The following is a 13,779-nucleotide window of genomic DNA, read 5'->3' as shown; positions in this document are numbered from 1 at the left end:
TTGAAAGGAAGGGGCCACGTTCCCCTTTATATCACTTTCCGGCAAGAGGGGAAGAAAACAAACACAGGTGCTTTAAAATTTTCAAGGTGCAAACTAAATTACACCATGCCCAGGAGTATGCAGTAGCATTTCTTTGTTTGAGCATGGAATAAAAGACAGATAATTAGGAAATTGGGAGTCTATTAATTTTCCAAATTTACTCATGCAAGAACCACTGAGCTATGGTGATATTTGCTTACCTCGTCATTATGCAAAAATATATTAGCTAATTATTTTGACTAATGCAATTAAGATATGCATATTTAGCATAAACCATACAATAGAAATGTTACAGTCAGCAATTGCTGGGTTGCGCTCATGGGTAGCAGAGAGGCAAAAGTCCCTGCTCAGTCTCCATTGGTAAGTCACAAGATTGCTACAACTCTGCCTGCACTGTTATTATTAGTTTGGTTGCAGTAATTAATTTACTTTACAGCATGACTAGGTGGCACAGCTAGCGGTGGTATTAATTTTTGTTATGAGACACCTGAAGATGTCAGCTTTTGAGCAGCAGTGTCGGCACCTTTAATTGCCTTAATCAGTGGAAATGCAGTATCTCTTTCAGGGATCCAATTAAGCACGCCATTGTTATTTTCCTTCTCCTCCTAACCCTTACTAATGAACACAGGAGCTCATGAAGTTAAGGCGAAGGCAGTAGCCAAGGGAAGCATCTTCTCTTCTTAACCTGAAGAGCCCACCCAGCTCTGAGCCCTTGAGTGACAGATGGCGACTTGCACGAGGGCTTCTTGAGCTCCACCTCCCCCCAGAACCCCCCTCATCACCTCTCCCCCCTCCCCCAGTCCTGAACATGCAATCAGTGAACAGGTTTGGGCTCAGGGCCATGGCAGAACCTCTGAGTCAGACTTCATTCTGAACAAGGTCTGGTAATTAACACACATGTGAAATTTTGGAAAATGCTGCACTTGAGAAGGGGCTAAAGTGAAATGAAATTAGTTTAGTCAATGTTGGGATTCAAGATGACAGTGGGAAGGACTCCATGAATAGAGGTCTGAACTCCAGTATTTATCAATCCTTCCTTTGCACTTGAAAGCATGTCATGTTGGAAGAGACTCACAAGTCTGTCTACTTTGAGAGAAAATTTCATTTTATCTTGTCTAGGTAGATACCTCAGAAGAGTAAAGCAGGGAAGATATTGAAGGATAAAAGTTGAGAAGAGAAGTGGGGTTGGTTGGTGGCACAGTGGGTTAAGTGCATGTGGTGCAAAGCGCAAGGACTGGCATAAGGATCCCAGTTCAAGCCCCCAGCTCCCCACCTGCCTGGGGGTCGCTTCACAGGCAGTGAAGCAGGTCTGCAGGTGTCTATCTTTCTCTCTCCCTCTCTGTCTTCCCTTACTCTCTCCATTTCTCTCTGTCCTATTCAATAACAACAGCATCAGTAACAACAAAAACAATAATAACAGCAACAAGGGAAACAAAAATGGGGGGAAAGTAGCCTACAAGAGCAGTGGATTCGCAGTACCGGCACTGGAGGGAAAAAAAAAGTCGAGAAGAGAAAATAAACAGAATAATAAGAAAGGGGGTACAGTTAGAGGGTGTTATCAAGACTTCTTGTGGTGACCATTTGTCAATATGAATCTTGGCACAAAAATATCAAACTATTATGTAATATATCATAATATAATGTTACATGCCAAAATATCTCAATTAAAAAAATCAAAAGAAAAAAATACCAGCCACTATCAGTATTATTCCTGATACTTATGAAGGCTATTTCACCAAAAATAATATAAAACAGGAAGTGATAAAACTTTTTTTAACCCACTCTTGTTTCCTAGCCAGGGTGCACGGAAATCAAATAGATTCAAGGAAGTTTCATGTCAGAGAGAAACCCCCATAAAATAGGATGACTGTCTCACAGTTCTGTTGCAGAGCTGGATACCACACAGTGTTTTGTCTTTAGTTCCCCAATGTGATCTTATCTAACTAAGATAGTTGATTCATTTTAACATGTGACTCCCACCCTCACCTCAATGCACATATCCTCTGGTATCTACCTATCAATGCTACTAATCTCTTCTTTGACTAGTTCTCCCTTTGTCCTCATACAGAAGGAATTATGAGTCATGTTCCAGTCTAAAGACTGTTGTCATCTGGTTCTTCCTTCTCTAGATATACTTTCTTTTTTAAAATTTTTTTCTTATATTTATTTATTTATTGGACAGACACAGCCAGAAATTGAGAGGGGAAGGGGATAGTAAAAGGGGGGAGAGAGACAGAGAGACACCTGCAGCCTGCTTCACCACTTGTGAAGATTTCCCCCTGCAGATATACACCAGGGGCTTGAACCTGGGTCCTTGTACTTTGTAACATGCGCGCTCGACCAGGTGCGCCACCATCTGGCCCCTCTTCCTTCTCTATTCACTGACATTTCATGGTGTCTTCCACCTGAAAACACCTGTGGAGAGCTTTTATTTTCATTTCTGTTCTAGGCTGGACCTTTGTGTTATACATAAATTCCTTCAAAATCTGTACTCTTTCATTTCCATCTCCATTCCAAGTCTAAGTAATGAAATTCAGTGTCTGAAGCCAAGATCTGAGCACAGTCATCTTACTAGTATCTAAAGTTACCTCGGTTTCCAGGGGCCAGGCAGTGGTGCACCAGGTTAACTGCTCACATTTTAGTGCACAGGAACCCAGGTTCAAGCCGTCGGTCCCCACTTGCAATGGAAAAAGTTCAGGAGTGGTGAAGCAGAGCTGCAGGTGTCCCTCTGCCTCTATTCCTCTCTACCTACCAGTCCCTTCTCAATGTATCTGTCTCTATCCGGTAATAAATAAAATAAAATATTATCTAGAGTTTCAAAGTTCAAGAATAAATGAGTTGGCCATTGGCAACAATGGAAAAAAAAAAAGTTCCTGGGGGCTGGGGAGACAAGATAAGGATTATAGGATTAAGCCAAAGATTTTCATGCCGTAAGGCTCCAAGGTCCCAAGTTTAGACCCAAGCACTAACATGAGCCAAAGCTGGTCAGAACTTTGGTCTCTACCTCCCCACTTTACCACCACTACAATAAAATAAAATGAAATACAATGAGATAAAATGAATATAAAATGAAATAAAATAAAATAAAATGAAAAAAGTAAAATAAAAATAAAAGACATGTCCTGGCAGAGGGTAGATAGCATAATGGTTATGCAAAAAGACTCTCATGCCTGACATTCTAAAGCCCCAAGTTCAAACCCCCCTCCCCCACCACCATTAGCCAGAGTGCTTCGTGGGCAGGAGACAGAAGACCAGGGACTCATGGCTGAGTGATACGTAGTTCAGTCTTTATTCATGTGGAACGCAGTGCAATCTAAGCCATCTCTAATCACAATCCTGTCCTTATATATACTGGCCAAGTAGGGTGAAAACAGGATGTGACATAGAGGGTGGAGCAAAAAAAGACTGGTGGAAATCAGGGTGTACTAGGAGAGGGGGCGGAGCAAAAAGACATCGTGAACCAGTGGGGATTAAACTAATGCCCTACAGGCAGGGTGGTGCTTAGTTAACAGTGGTTATGTAAATAGAATACAGTGTTAAGCAGGGGGATTAAACCAATGAAACAGAAGGGGTTTTAGAAGCAGAATTAGAAGCATACCAACAGGCAGTAGTGCAGCGGGTTAAGCCCACATGGCACAAAGCACAAGCACCAGCGTAAGAATCCCAGTTCGAGTCCCTGGCTCTCTACCTGCAGGGGTGGGAGGCTAAGGGGGGTTGCTCCACAAGCAGTGAAGCAGGTCTGCAGGTGTCTTTCTCTTCCGCCTCTCTGTCTTCCCCTCCTCTCTCGAATTCCTATCCAAGAATGACAGCAACAACAACAATAATAATAATAACGATAAATAACAAGGGCAACAAAAGGGAAAAAATAGCCTCCAGGATCAGTGGATCTGTAGTGCAGGCGCAGAGCCCCAGCGATAATCCTGGAGGCAAAGAAAAGAAAAGGGGGATCCAAATTCATTAAGACAGGTATCCTTAGAAGAAAAGAAACTTTGGACACAGATACAATAAGGAAGATGGTATGAAGACACAGAGAGAAGACAGCCATTGGCAAGTCAAGGAGAGACCTGGAACAGATCCTTCCCTCTTCTCTATTGCCTGTCTGCACCTTACAGTTACACTTCTGGTCATCACACTGTGTGACAAGTAATATCTATTGTGTGAACTGCCCCCACCCCCGTGTGTGTGTGTGTGTGTGTGTGTGTTTTGTATGGCAGACCTGATAAACTAATATAGCTTCTTGAATAAACAGTAATCTGTATTCACACTCAACCTTGGATATTGCAGGGGTCACAAAACAGGTGTTCAGTAAAGCCTCACTGAGAGGTAAGCAGGTGGATTCATGGATGTATGTGAGGGTGAATGATTTAAAGAACCATTTCCAGGCCCTTATGGTGAGACATATCTTCTTCATCTTGGAACAGTAATGGTTTTTGTAATACTTGGGTAATATGTGACTTTTGTTCCCAAGGGGAACAAATAATGACCTCTGAGAAAATCTCCTACAGGAAAAAAAAAAACTAGCTTTGGGATTCCCCTTTCCCAGCAATGAGGGGCTTTTTGTTTATCTCTCAAGGAGCCTCCATCATCCCAAGGAGTTGGAGTGAGCTCAGTGGCAAACATATTTGTTTCCACATATTAGTCATATATTTGATAGAGTGTATAGAAAATGTATGTGATAACATAAAATATATTTTAAAATTACAAATTTGGACAGCTGTCACGACATTTAAAAGAGTACGTTAAAAATGCTGCTATATCCATTTTTAAATGCCATGCTGAATGGCTGAATTTGTCAATTTTTCCAGACAGTTTATATTTGCTTTATATTTGTTTTTATTTATTTTTTTTAAATGGAACTTACTGGGTTGATCAATATTCATGAAAACTCCACTCTGCAGAAGCTAAATAAAAAAATCAGACTCAGACGAACCTTGCCCAGCTCCAGCTAGTATATTCTAGTTTGCAGCCTACCTCCAGCAAGATAGACAAGAAACTGTCAGGAAGTCAGTGGAGAGGTATCGAGCAGTGTTGGCAGAATGGAACAGGAAAATGTCAGGTTTAGAAATTGGGATTTCAAATATGCACTTGGGTGAGAGTTGGCACCATGTTACCGAAGGAAGAACAGTGCTGTCCAGTTGAGTCCTTCAAATTGTGCCAGAAAGAGTCATATACAGAGAGCAAAAAACATAAGACTGTAAATTTCTTTGAAAAAGGTGTCCATATTTTCAGTTACAAAAGGTTAAGAACACTACATAAATCCAAAGTCAACAAGTCAAGGGTACAGATGTAGCCTGTGGGCTGCCATTTTGCAACCTCTGCATAACTCAATGTTCAAAAATATTTCAGGCCAAAAGATTTCCACTGGTTGTCTACCACAGACCAAGCCTAAGGAATTTGGCTTCAGGATTAATTTATATGTGAAACTGCCTCTTATGAATGATCTATTTTTTGATATGTCCTAGAAAATTCTCATAGGGGGAGAAACGATCATTTGGCCCAGATAATCCAATGCATGATGAGTTTTTTGGTTATTGTTTACTACGGTAATTTCCAGATGTGTCTTCTTGATTTGAGTTAGTTTGAATCAAAATGCGAAAATCGGTTTGCTTTGTCTGAATTTCTTTTTTTTTTTTTTTTAAGTATTTTATTTATTTCATTTTTGAGAGAGATGCCGAGAGAGAAAGACACAGAGAGGAACACCAGAGCACTGCACAGCTCTGGCTTATTGTGGTGCGGATGATTGAACTTGGGATTTTGGAGCCTCAGTCCTGAGAGTCTCTTTGCATAACCATTATGCTATCTACCCCCACCCTTCTCTCAGTTTCTAATAGCTGAGAGTGAGTTGCAAAGGCCCACATGCACAACAGTGACAACGGGAAGATTGCTAGATTCTGAAATTTATTTCAGATTACCAAATGTCAACTCTACTGTAGCAAAGTTAAGCTGTCCTTTGGAATTGAGCTAATCCTTAAACTGAATGCATATCCAAAATATCAGCTATCTACTGTCAGGCCTTCGTGTGCCACATGCTGAGTCAATTAACACATAGACACTTGATACTGTAACCTTCTAGAGGGGAAATAGAAAGAAAGCCAGAGCTGAGAACAGACAAAACTTTAGGGTGGCAGTTAGAAAAAGCATGGGTAGATTCATTTTTCCCCCCTTTTACTTCCTGCTTTTGTGATACAAGGTCAATGAGTTAGTCAACCTTACTTTTATTCCAATGTCCACTATAATTCCCAGGAATAAAGAGTTTTCATTGCATTCCCAATGTCAGTCATCTAAATCCTAGAGATTCTGTCCCTGATGGTCAAAAAGAAGAGTTCACTGGAAGAATTACTTGCCCGTACAAGAAAGCAGCTCTTGGGGTCAAGGCCAGGACTTGACTCAACCTGGAGCTTCAGTGGCTGAGGGGCTGCGTTCCAGCTGAGGATAGAGGAGTCGCTGAGCTAAGCTACAAAAATGGGCAGAATTTTCCTTGATCACATTTGTGGTACCCGTTTGTTTTCATGTGCAAACTGCAATACAGTCCTGACCAACCGCTCAGAGCTCATCTCCACATGGCTCACAGGTGCCACTGGGCGAGCACTTCTTTTGTTAACAAGGTAGTTTACATGAAGTACAGTGAAGTTCAAGACCGGGCCTTGCTCACTGTCCACCACATGGCTGGAGATATGAGCACCAAAAACTGCAATAGAAAACTGTGTTGGATCTATAAATTTGCCACCTAAGATAGCCAGTGTTACAAGGAAGGCTGTGTGATCCTGGAACAAGCTCTAGTTGGAAAGTGAGGGGTTTGAGCAGCCTGTACCATCTGATAACTCCTGAAGAAAATGACAGAACTCCCATCTTTTCCCAGGTCTTCTTCACTGAAAGCAAAAATCTACTGTGAGAATCTAAGATAGAACCTTCCTCCCTTTCTTGGTTTAAGATTTTCCTATTTTAATCCAAGAGAAGTGTGGGAGAGAATATTATGCAGATGCTGTTAATCCCCCCCAACCACACCCCTGCTGTTTACATCTTGAGGCAGAATAGTCTTAACGTGCAGCTGCATGGTGGTCTAAATAAGTTAAAAAGAAATCTGGGATATTAGAGTGAAAAGGTGTGTTTTAATGTAAGCACTGGAAGGAAAATGTGTTAAGAGCATGTTTTTTTTTTTAAAACTTGTTTGGGCTTCATTTTAAAGTTCTTCTTAAAAACCCAGTTATTTCACTTGATTTGCTGTTTTCTGAGGAGAGATCCATATCTGTGACCAGTGCCAAAGGTTCACTGTGTGCTGCACCTTGTGCCATATTCTTATTGGAGAAGAACCATAGCACTAGAGCCCATTCTCCTTTGTCAGTCTTGACCCAAAGATGTCACCGTTCCTAGCTATTTGTCACCACATAATTGGTGTTGATTAGAAACTTCCTGAGGTGAGGCAGACCTGCTTGGTTGTCTTTTCTATGTAACTTAAGCATGGTAATATAAATAAAGTTATAGTTGAAAAAAAAAAGAAAAAGAAAGCAGCTATCACTTGAAGGCCTAGTCCTAAACAAAGTCAGTCAGTCATCTATGTTCATAAGTTTATCCTTATAAATATATATTTATATAATTAGAAAACATGCACAACATCTTTACAGTTTTATGCTGTAATGAGTGTACGTGTACATAGAAACAGTGATATCTCTTCCTTTGTTCTTTTAGGGGCATGTTAATAAAGAAATTAATCTACCACTTACCTGCCTCTAGGATGTAGGATGAAGGATGTGTCTCTGAAGCTTCTGTCTAAAAGGCATGATACAACATGCTGTTGTGTACCGTTTGAAAGGAAGCCACATAGCAGTCAATGGCAAACATTCCCAAACAAAGGCAAAAAAAAAAAAAAAAAAAAAAAAAAAAGAAGTCTGGATTAGCTAGGTGCAAGGGGATGGAGAAGAAAAGATCAAGTAGCATGCTTTGAAAGAAACAAGACTGAGGAGGTAGCAATATATAATGCCTATATGTCACATGAGGTTTCAACTATTGAGGCTGAAGAGGCTAGTACAGAGAAAGACGTGGAGCTGGAGAAGCTAGTGGAAAGAAGTGAGTTTAACATGGCACCACTCACCAACTATGGAGTAAGACAGACTTGACTGTTGGATGCGGAACCCTAGAGAATTCCTTTAGCTCTCTGAGCCAAAGTCTCCTCAAACATATATCAGGGATGATGGCAACATCTTTATAAGGTAATCAGAAACAGATGATAGAACATAGCACTTAAAAATATTGACTCTGGAATACACAGATTCCTTTCCTCCTTAGTAGCTCATAACTTTGCCAAGCTTTTTTTTTTTTAACATCCGCACACCTCTTCTTTGTGAATAAAGTTAAAATGATACCAAAGTACTTGCATCATTTATTTGATCAAGGGGGATTGAATAGGACAATATATGTATATAATTTTAAGAAATAACTTTTAGGTACTAATTGTTTGATTTGTATTGACTCTGACTCACTGGAGTTCTTCATAGAGCACTTGGAAGAGATAACAGTGTGAAGCTGGGAACATATAGCATTTTATACAAATAGTACTGCAAAGGGACATCATGAAGGAAGGGTCGTTCAACAGAGGTATAGAAATGAGAGTCACAGAAGAACAATGACAATCAGGGTGACCAAGATCATGGTGATGGGTACAACCATATTGATCCAGCCTGTGGTTGTACTCATCACCATGATCTTGGTCATTTTCAAACACATGCTACAGATTAGAGTTCATGAGAGCACATCAAAATACCACAGTGCACTGCTGGAGCAGGACCTCAAACTGTATTAGCATCTGTCCCACCAGACAGCCAGGTTCTGGCCTTCCCTGTGTGTTGCTGCATTTCACCCTACAATATCCCCACCAAGGCTGCCACCGTCATTTTGGCTAATCTTGCATTAGCCATGTGGACTGTCGGATGGTTTCTGCTGTATTTTGTTGCCCTTTCAAATATTTCTTAAATAGAAGATTGAACCATCTGGTGGACAATCTGCCTGTGTGCTATCTCACCTATCACAGCATGAATTCTACTCTGATTAGGAAGGAGTGAGGGAATAAGAAGAAGCTGTTTGCTAGAATGCTGGCTCTGGCTGCCTGCAATGCCACTGTCATTGGTCTGCCTCCTCTCTCCCAGTGGTCTGGTTCTGCCTGCACAGCAGTCAATTTCTATGTGCTAAGCAGATGTTTCTCCCACTCAGTCCATGGCCAGGCTATTACTCATGGGGCTTCAGGGAGCAGATGTCTCCAGAGAGAGCCCTCTCTGACCTGTACTGACATTTTCCTAAATAAGCATCGATGGTGGTGCAGGTATACTTTGTAAGTGGGAAGAGTGTGGCTTTGCTTAGGCAAACTCCATAAATAACATCTCTACTTCATGTAAAATATTAAATGATTATAAATGCTCAGAGTACTGATGATAACTAAAGCTAGAAAGCAAAAAACAGAAGGTATCCCTAGATTAAAGAAAATAATAATATATATAATTTCGATAGTTCAATGACATTGCAGTGGAGCTCATGGCTTCCTTACCTCTTATTTTGATTTGAGGAAAAATAATTATGTCCAAGGAGAGATGAATAACTGGAGGACTGGTTAAAGAAGATGACATTATCATGGAAGTTCCAAGACTTAAGAAGAGAATGTTATCTGGTTAAAAAAAAAAAAAGTAGAAGAATGACTGTGAATGATCTCACTCACAGGTGTAACTAAAAACATAAGGGACAGAAAGGGAAAACACAAAGTAAAACTTGAATTTGGTGTGCTTATTGGTCACACCAGAATAAAGGATTCTGAGGAGAAGAGAATGGGTGGAAGGGGCTGGGCCTGGTACATGTTGATAGAAAGGGACCTAAGCTGGAGGTGAGAGTGTCCTGCTGAGACCTGTCATGGGAAGATAAAGAATTGTACCCATGTACAACAACTTTACTGTAAACCACTAGTCCCCTCCCAATAAAATGAGTTTAAAAAAGAGAAATTATCTGGGTGATCGCATCTGACGGTAGAGGGGCTGGGTAATATGCTTTTAGATGAGCTCATATGTTGCCATGTGCAAGGACCTGGGTTCATGCTCCCAGTCCCCACCTACAGGGGAAAAGCTTCACAAGCTGTGAAGCAGTGTTACAGATGTCTTTCTACTCTTTCCCTCTCTATCTCTTCGTCTCTGTTTTTCTCTGTCCTACTAAATAGACAAATAAATATTTTTAAAATCTTGTTTGATGTGAAGAAAACAATTTTCTTGACTTCTTTTCCACTTGAAAATGATGAACAGTAGTATGTTCTCCATGAGGGCCATGACAAAATCTTAAATGACTCTCAAATATAGCAACTAACAAGTTGTAAAGGACGGAAAGTCTAGAGCCAAATCACTCGAGGTTGACCCAGATTCTGGCTTCTATTAGATGTGTACTTATTTCCGTTAGATGGAAAATTACAGTCTCGTGCTTCTCATCTGTAAAATGGGCATAGTAATAATAATACCTACCTCATGCAATTATTCTAGTCGAGATGTCTCACACCATTTCCTCTATGCCAGACATTACTAAACACTTTATTAGTCAGTCAAAGAACGGCTTGTTCTTTTCCCAAAGGAATCATAGCACAGTCCCAGTGCCCATTCTGATCTTCTGTTAACATCTGCCTCTCATTATCAATGTGGCTAGAAAGTCAACATCACACAGATTCTTAAGTGGAGAGGTATAGGGTGTGCTTCTTCCCACACCATGTGGATAAGGCCTGAAACTAAGCAACTCCATACCTCCCACTGACTCTCCTTGGTTAGCTGAAGCAAGGCAGGTTATGAGTGATTTGCCAGATCAGCAGCCAAGATTTCCCCATATCAACCCATCATAGAATGGCATCTGTCTGGTTTCCCAGCGAAATTTCTCCCAAGATACCACTAATATATATATATTATAAAAGGAAAAACTAACCACAAAATTAAAAAAAAAACTAACCTCAGCAGATGACCCCTGGCCAGAGCTCAGATTCTACCAATTATGAATTTCTACTTACAAGGCAGATGAACATGAAGTAGAAAAAACATTAGTGCCATACTATGCTTGGTCTCATGAACTAGAGAAGTCTCATCCACCCAACCCCCATATACCTTTTTCCTTGCTTCTATCCATTCATAAAAAAATAAATAAACAAACAAACACATGGTGGTCATTGCTCTCACTGCACAGGGATGTTTGTGAGATAATAATCTGAGCTGATGCTTATTGAGTGATTATTATGTGGTAGGCATTCTGCATAGTGCTTCATAGGTCGTAACATTCATAACACCCACAATAACTAAAATATGTAGGTACCCCATTAGTTTCATTATAACTTGAATATATAGAGGCATAGAGAATTAAAACAATTTTGTCAGGGTCTTGCACTTAATAAATAGCAAACTGGGGATTTTAATCCAAGCAGAAAAAGCCTAGAGCTTGAGCTTGTAATCAATTATATATGATCCAATGGCACTCATTATTCCTTATATTTCTGCATCTGTCTAGAGACTAAAATTTTAGATAGATGATAGACAGACAGATGTATATATAAGAAAAGGAGTATTTCATGAAGCAAATTGCATTCTGAAAAGCATAGCCCCTACAAGTAAAGAAATATTGTCCATGAATGGACTAAGAGCCATGGTTACAGCTAATATTTGCAAGTCTAGGTTTTCCTCTACTTTATGGGTTCAAAGTACAGAAATTCTAGACAGTGAGAATAATGAAGACCATGAGAGTTTTACATGAGGGGACAGGTAAAAGCTTCATGTACCGTGTAAAAGCTTCACCAATGTTGGTGCAATCTTATAGGCACCTGTCTTTTTCTCTCACTCTACCTCTCCTCTCCCCCCCTTGCATTTTTATCCTCTATCAAAAGAGCTTCATGAGTGATAGACAAGTGTTGTAGGTGTCTCTCCTCACTACCTCTGCTTCCCTATTTTCACCCTTTATTTAAAAAAAAAAGAAAAAAGAAAACTGTAGCCACCAGCACAATTGTGAACACACCAGCAATACAGCTGCTGGGAAAAAGAAACAGTCTCACTAGGTGGCCAGCTCAAGAGCAAATTCTCTACTGAGTTACATCAACCAGTCTTCCAACTTAAGTTTCAACCAATAGTAGAAGGCAAATAACATCAGGAAAAGCCACATATACATTTTTCTTCTTTTTCATTTCTTTCTTTCTTTCTTTTTTCCTTTCTTTCTTTTTTTTTTTTTTTTTAGCAATGATTGATCTAGGTTGATTTGCTTTCTTTGAGTTAAGTGAAAAAACAAAATGATATACACCAACAGTAGGAAATGCTGACATTTTAAAGACATGAATCTTAGCCTGAAGTCAAAGAGGAAGATGAACCATTAAAATGATTTACTGTAAAAAATAAGGAGAATTGTTCTGTTTTAAAATACTTATTTTTAATAGAGAGAGGATATGAACGGAATCATCAACACAGAAGAGATCCAAAAGGCCATCACACATATGAAAAATTGCTCCAAGTCAAAGTACACAATAATCTACAGTGAGTCAGTATCAAGTTCATAATGAAATAGTGTCAATTTAGACTTAGATACCCTCCTCACCTACTTCCTATTACAGCTCTCTCACTCACTCCAAAGCTAACCTTAGCAATGCAAGGACTGCAAAAGCTGAATAAAGGCAAGAGACTGGCATACTTTAATGATGGCTTTTTAGTCACTATCAGGCCACCCCATCAGCTGGGGCCTTAGTAGGAGAGTCCTGGGAGTCCCAAACAGACAAGATGGGCCTAGACCTCAAATAAATTCCACTCCCCATTGTTACCAGTCATGTCTATCAGGAACAACAAAACAGACCCCTCTGTGGGCCCCCCATAGGACCTTGCCCTCAACTTGGATAAACAATAGTAGAGAATGTTCCCCATCTCCGAAGGGAAGCTAGACAATATACTCTATGCTACACTTGAGGAAGATGGGTCCATATTGGGACAGCTTGGAATGACCCTACTCATAACCACAAAATGTGAGCTCAGATCTACAGAAATGCAGAGGGCACATAGGATCCTAAGCTGAATATGGGCCCCGATCACATCAGATCAGTGGGGTTTACAGTTAACATTATTTATACCCCTTTCCCATATTAGGGAAACACGAATAAAGACAACAATGAGATACCACCTCACCCTTGTAAGAATGTCATACATCAAAAATGACAGCCACAACAAATGCTGGAGAGGTTGTGGGGACAAAGGAACCTTCTTGCACTGCTGGTGCGAATGTAAATTGGTCCAACCTCTGTGGAGAACAATCTGGAGAACCTTCACAAGGCTAGAAATAGACCTGTTGACTCTCTTAAAAGCTTAGACCATGGAGAACAGAAGCAACCGGTGGCACAGCTATACACAAATAATGTCAGAGGACATAAATTATGGTGATGTTGTGTATGATAAAGCAAATCCTAACAAAGGGATATTTCAAAGTTAACACAATCGCCAAATAATGTGATTATAGTAATAACTATTTATTGTCTTCTTAAATCCTAAGGCAGCAGGATCCTCCTGCTTCCTCTTTAGAGCCTGTATTTCCCCCAGTCCTGGAATCTCTAGGGTGGGGTTCACTTTGCTGCATGATACTTTCAATTCATACCAAATGATATTGCATCTGCTGATTCCAACCTAATCAATGTGAAGAGTACCACCTCAGCATGTTTCACTTCAGACTGTGTCCAGAGACGTCAGGCATGAATTGTCAACCCTTCACCCTCAT

General features: G+C 40.3%; 1 pseudogene; it reads left to right on the top strand.

The window, feature by feature from the left end:
- The first annotated feature begins 6,501 nt into the window (after nt 1–6,501).
- Nucleotides 6,502–6,867, top strand: LOC103110076 (protein yippee-like 5; annotated as a pseudogene).
- The last annotated feature ends 6,912 nt before the right edge of the window (nt 6,868–13,779 follow it).

The sequence above is a fragment of the Erinaceus europaeus genome, chromosome 15 (assembly GCF_950295315.1).
Source record: "Erinaceus europaeus chromosome 15, mEriEur2.1, whole genome shotgun sequence".
Classification (NCBI taxonomy): domain Eukaryota; kingdom Metazoa; phylum Chordata; class Mammalia; order Eulipotyphla; family Erinaceidae; genus Erinaceus; species Erinaceus europaeus.
This window is presented reverse-complemented; position numbering and strand designations above follow the sequence as displayed.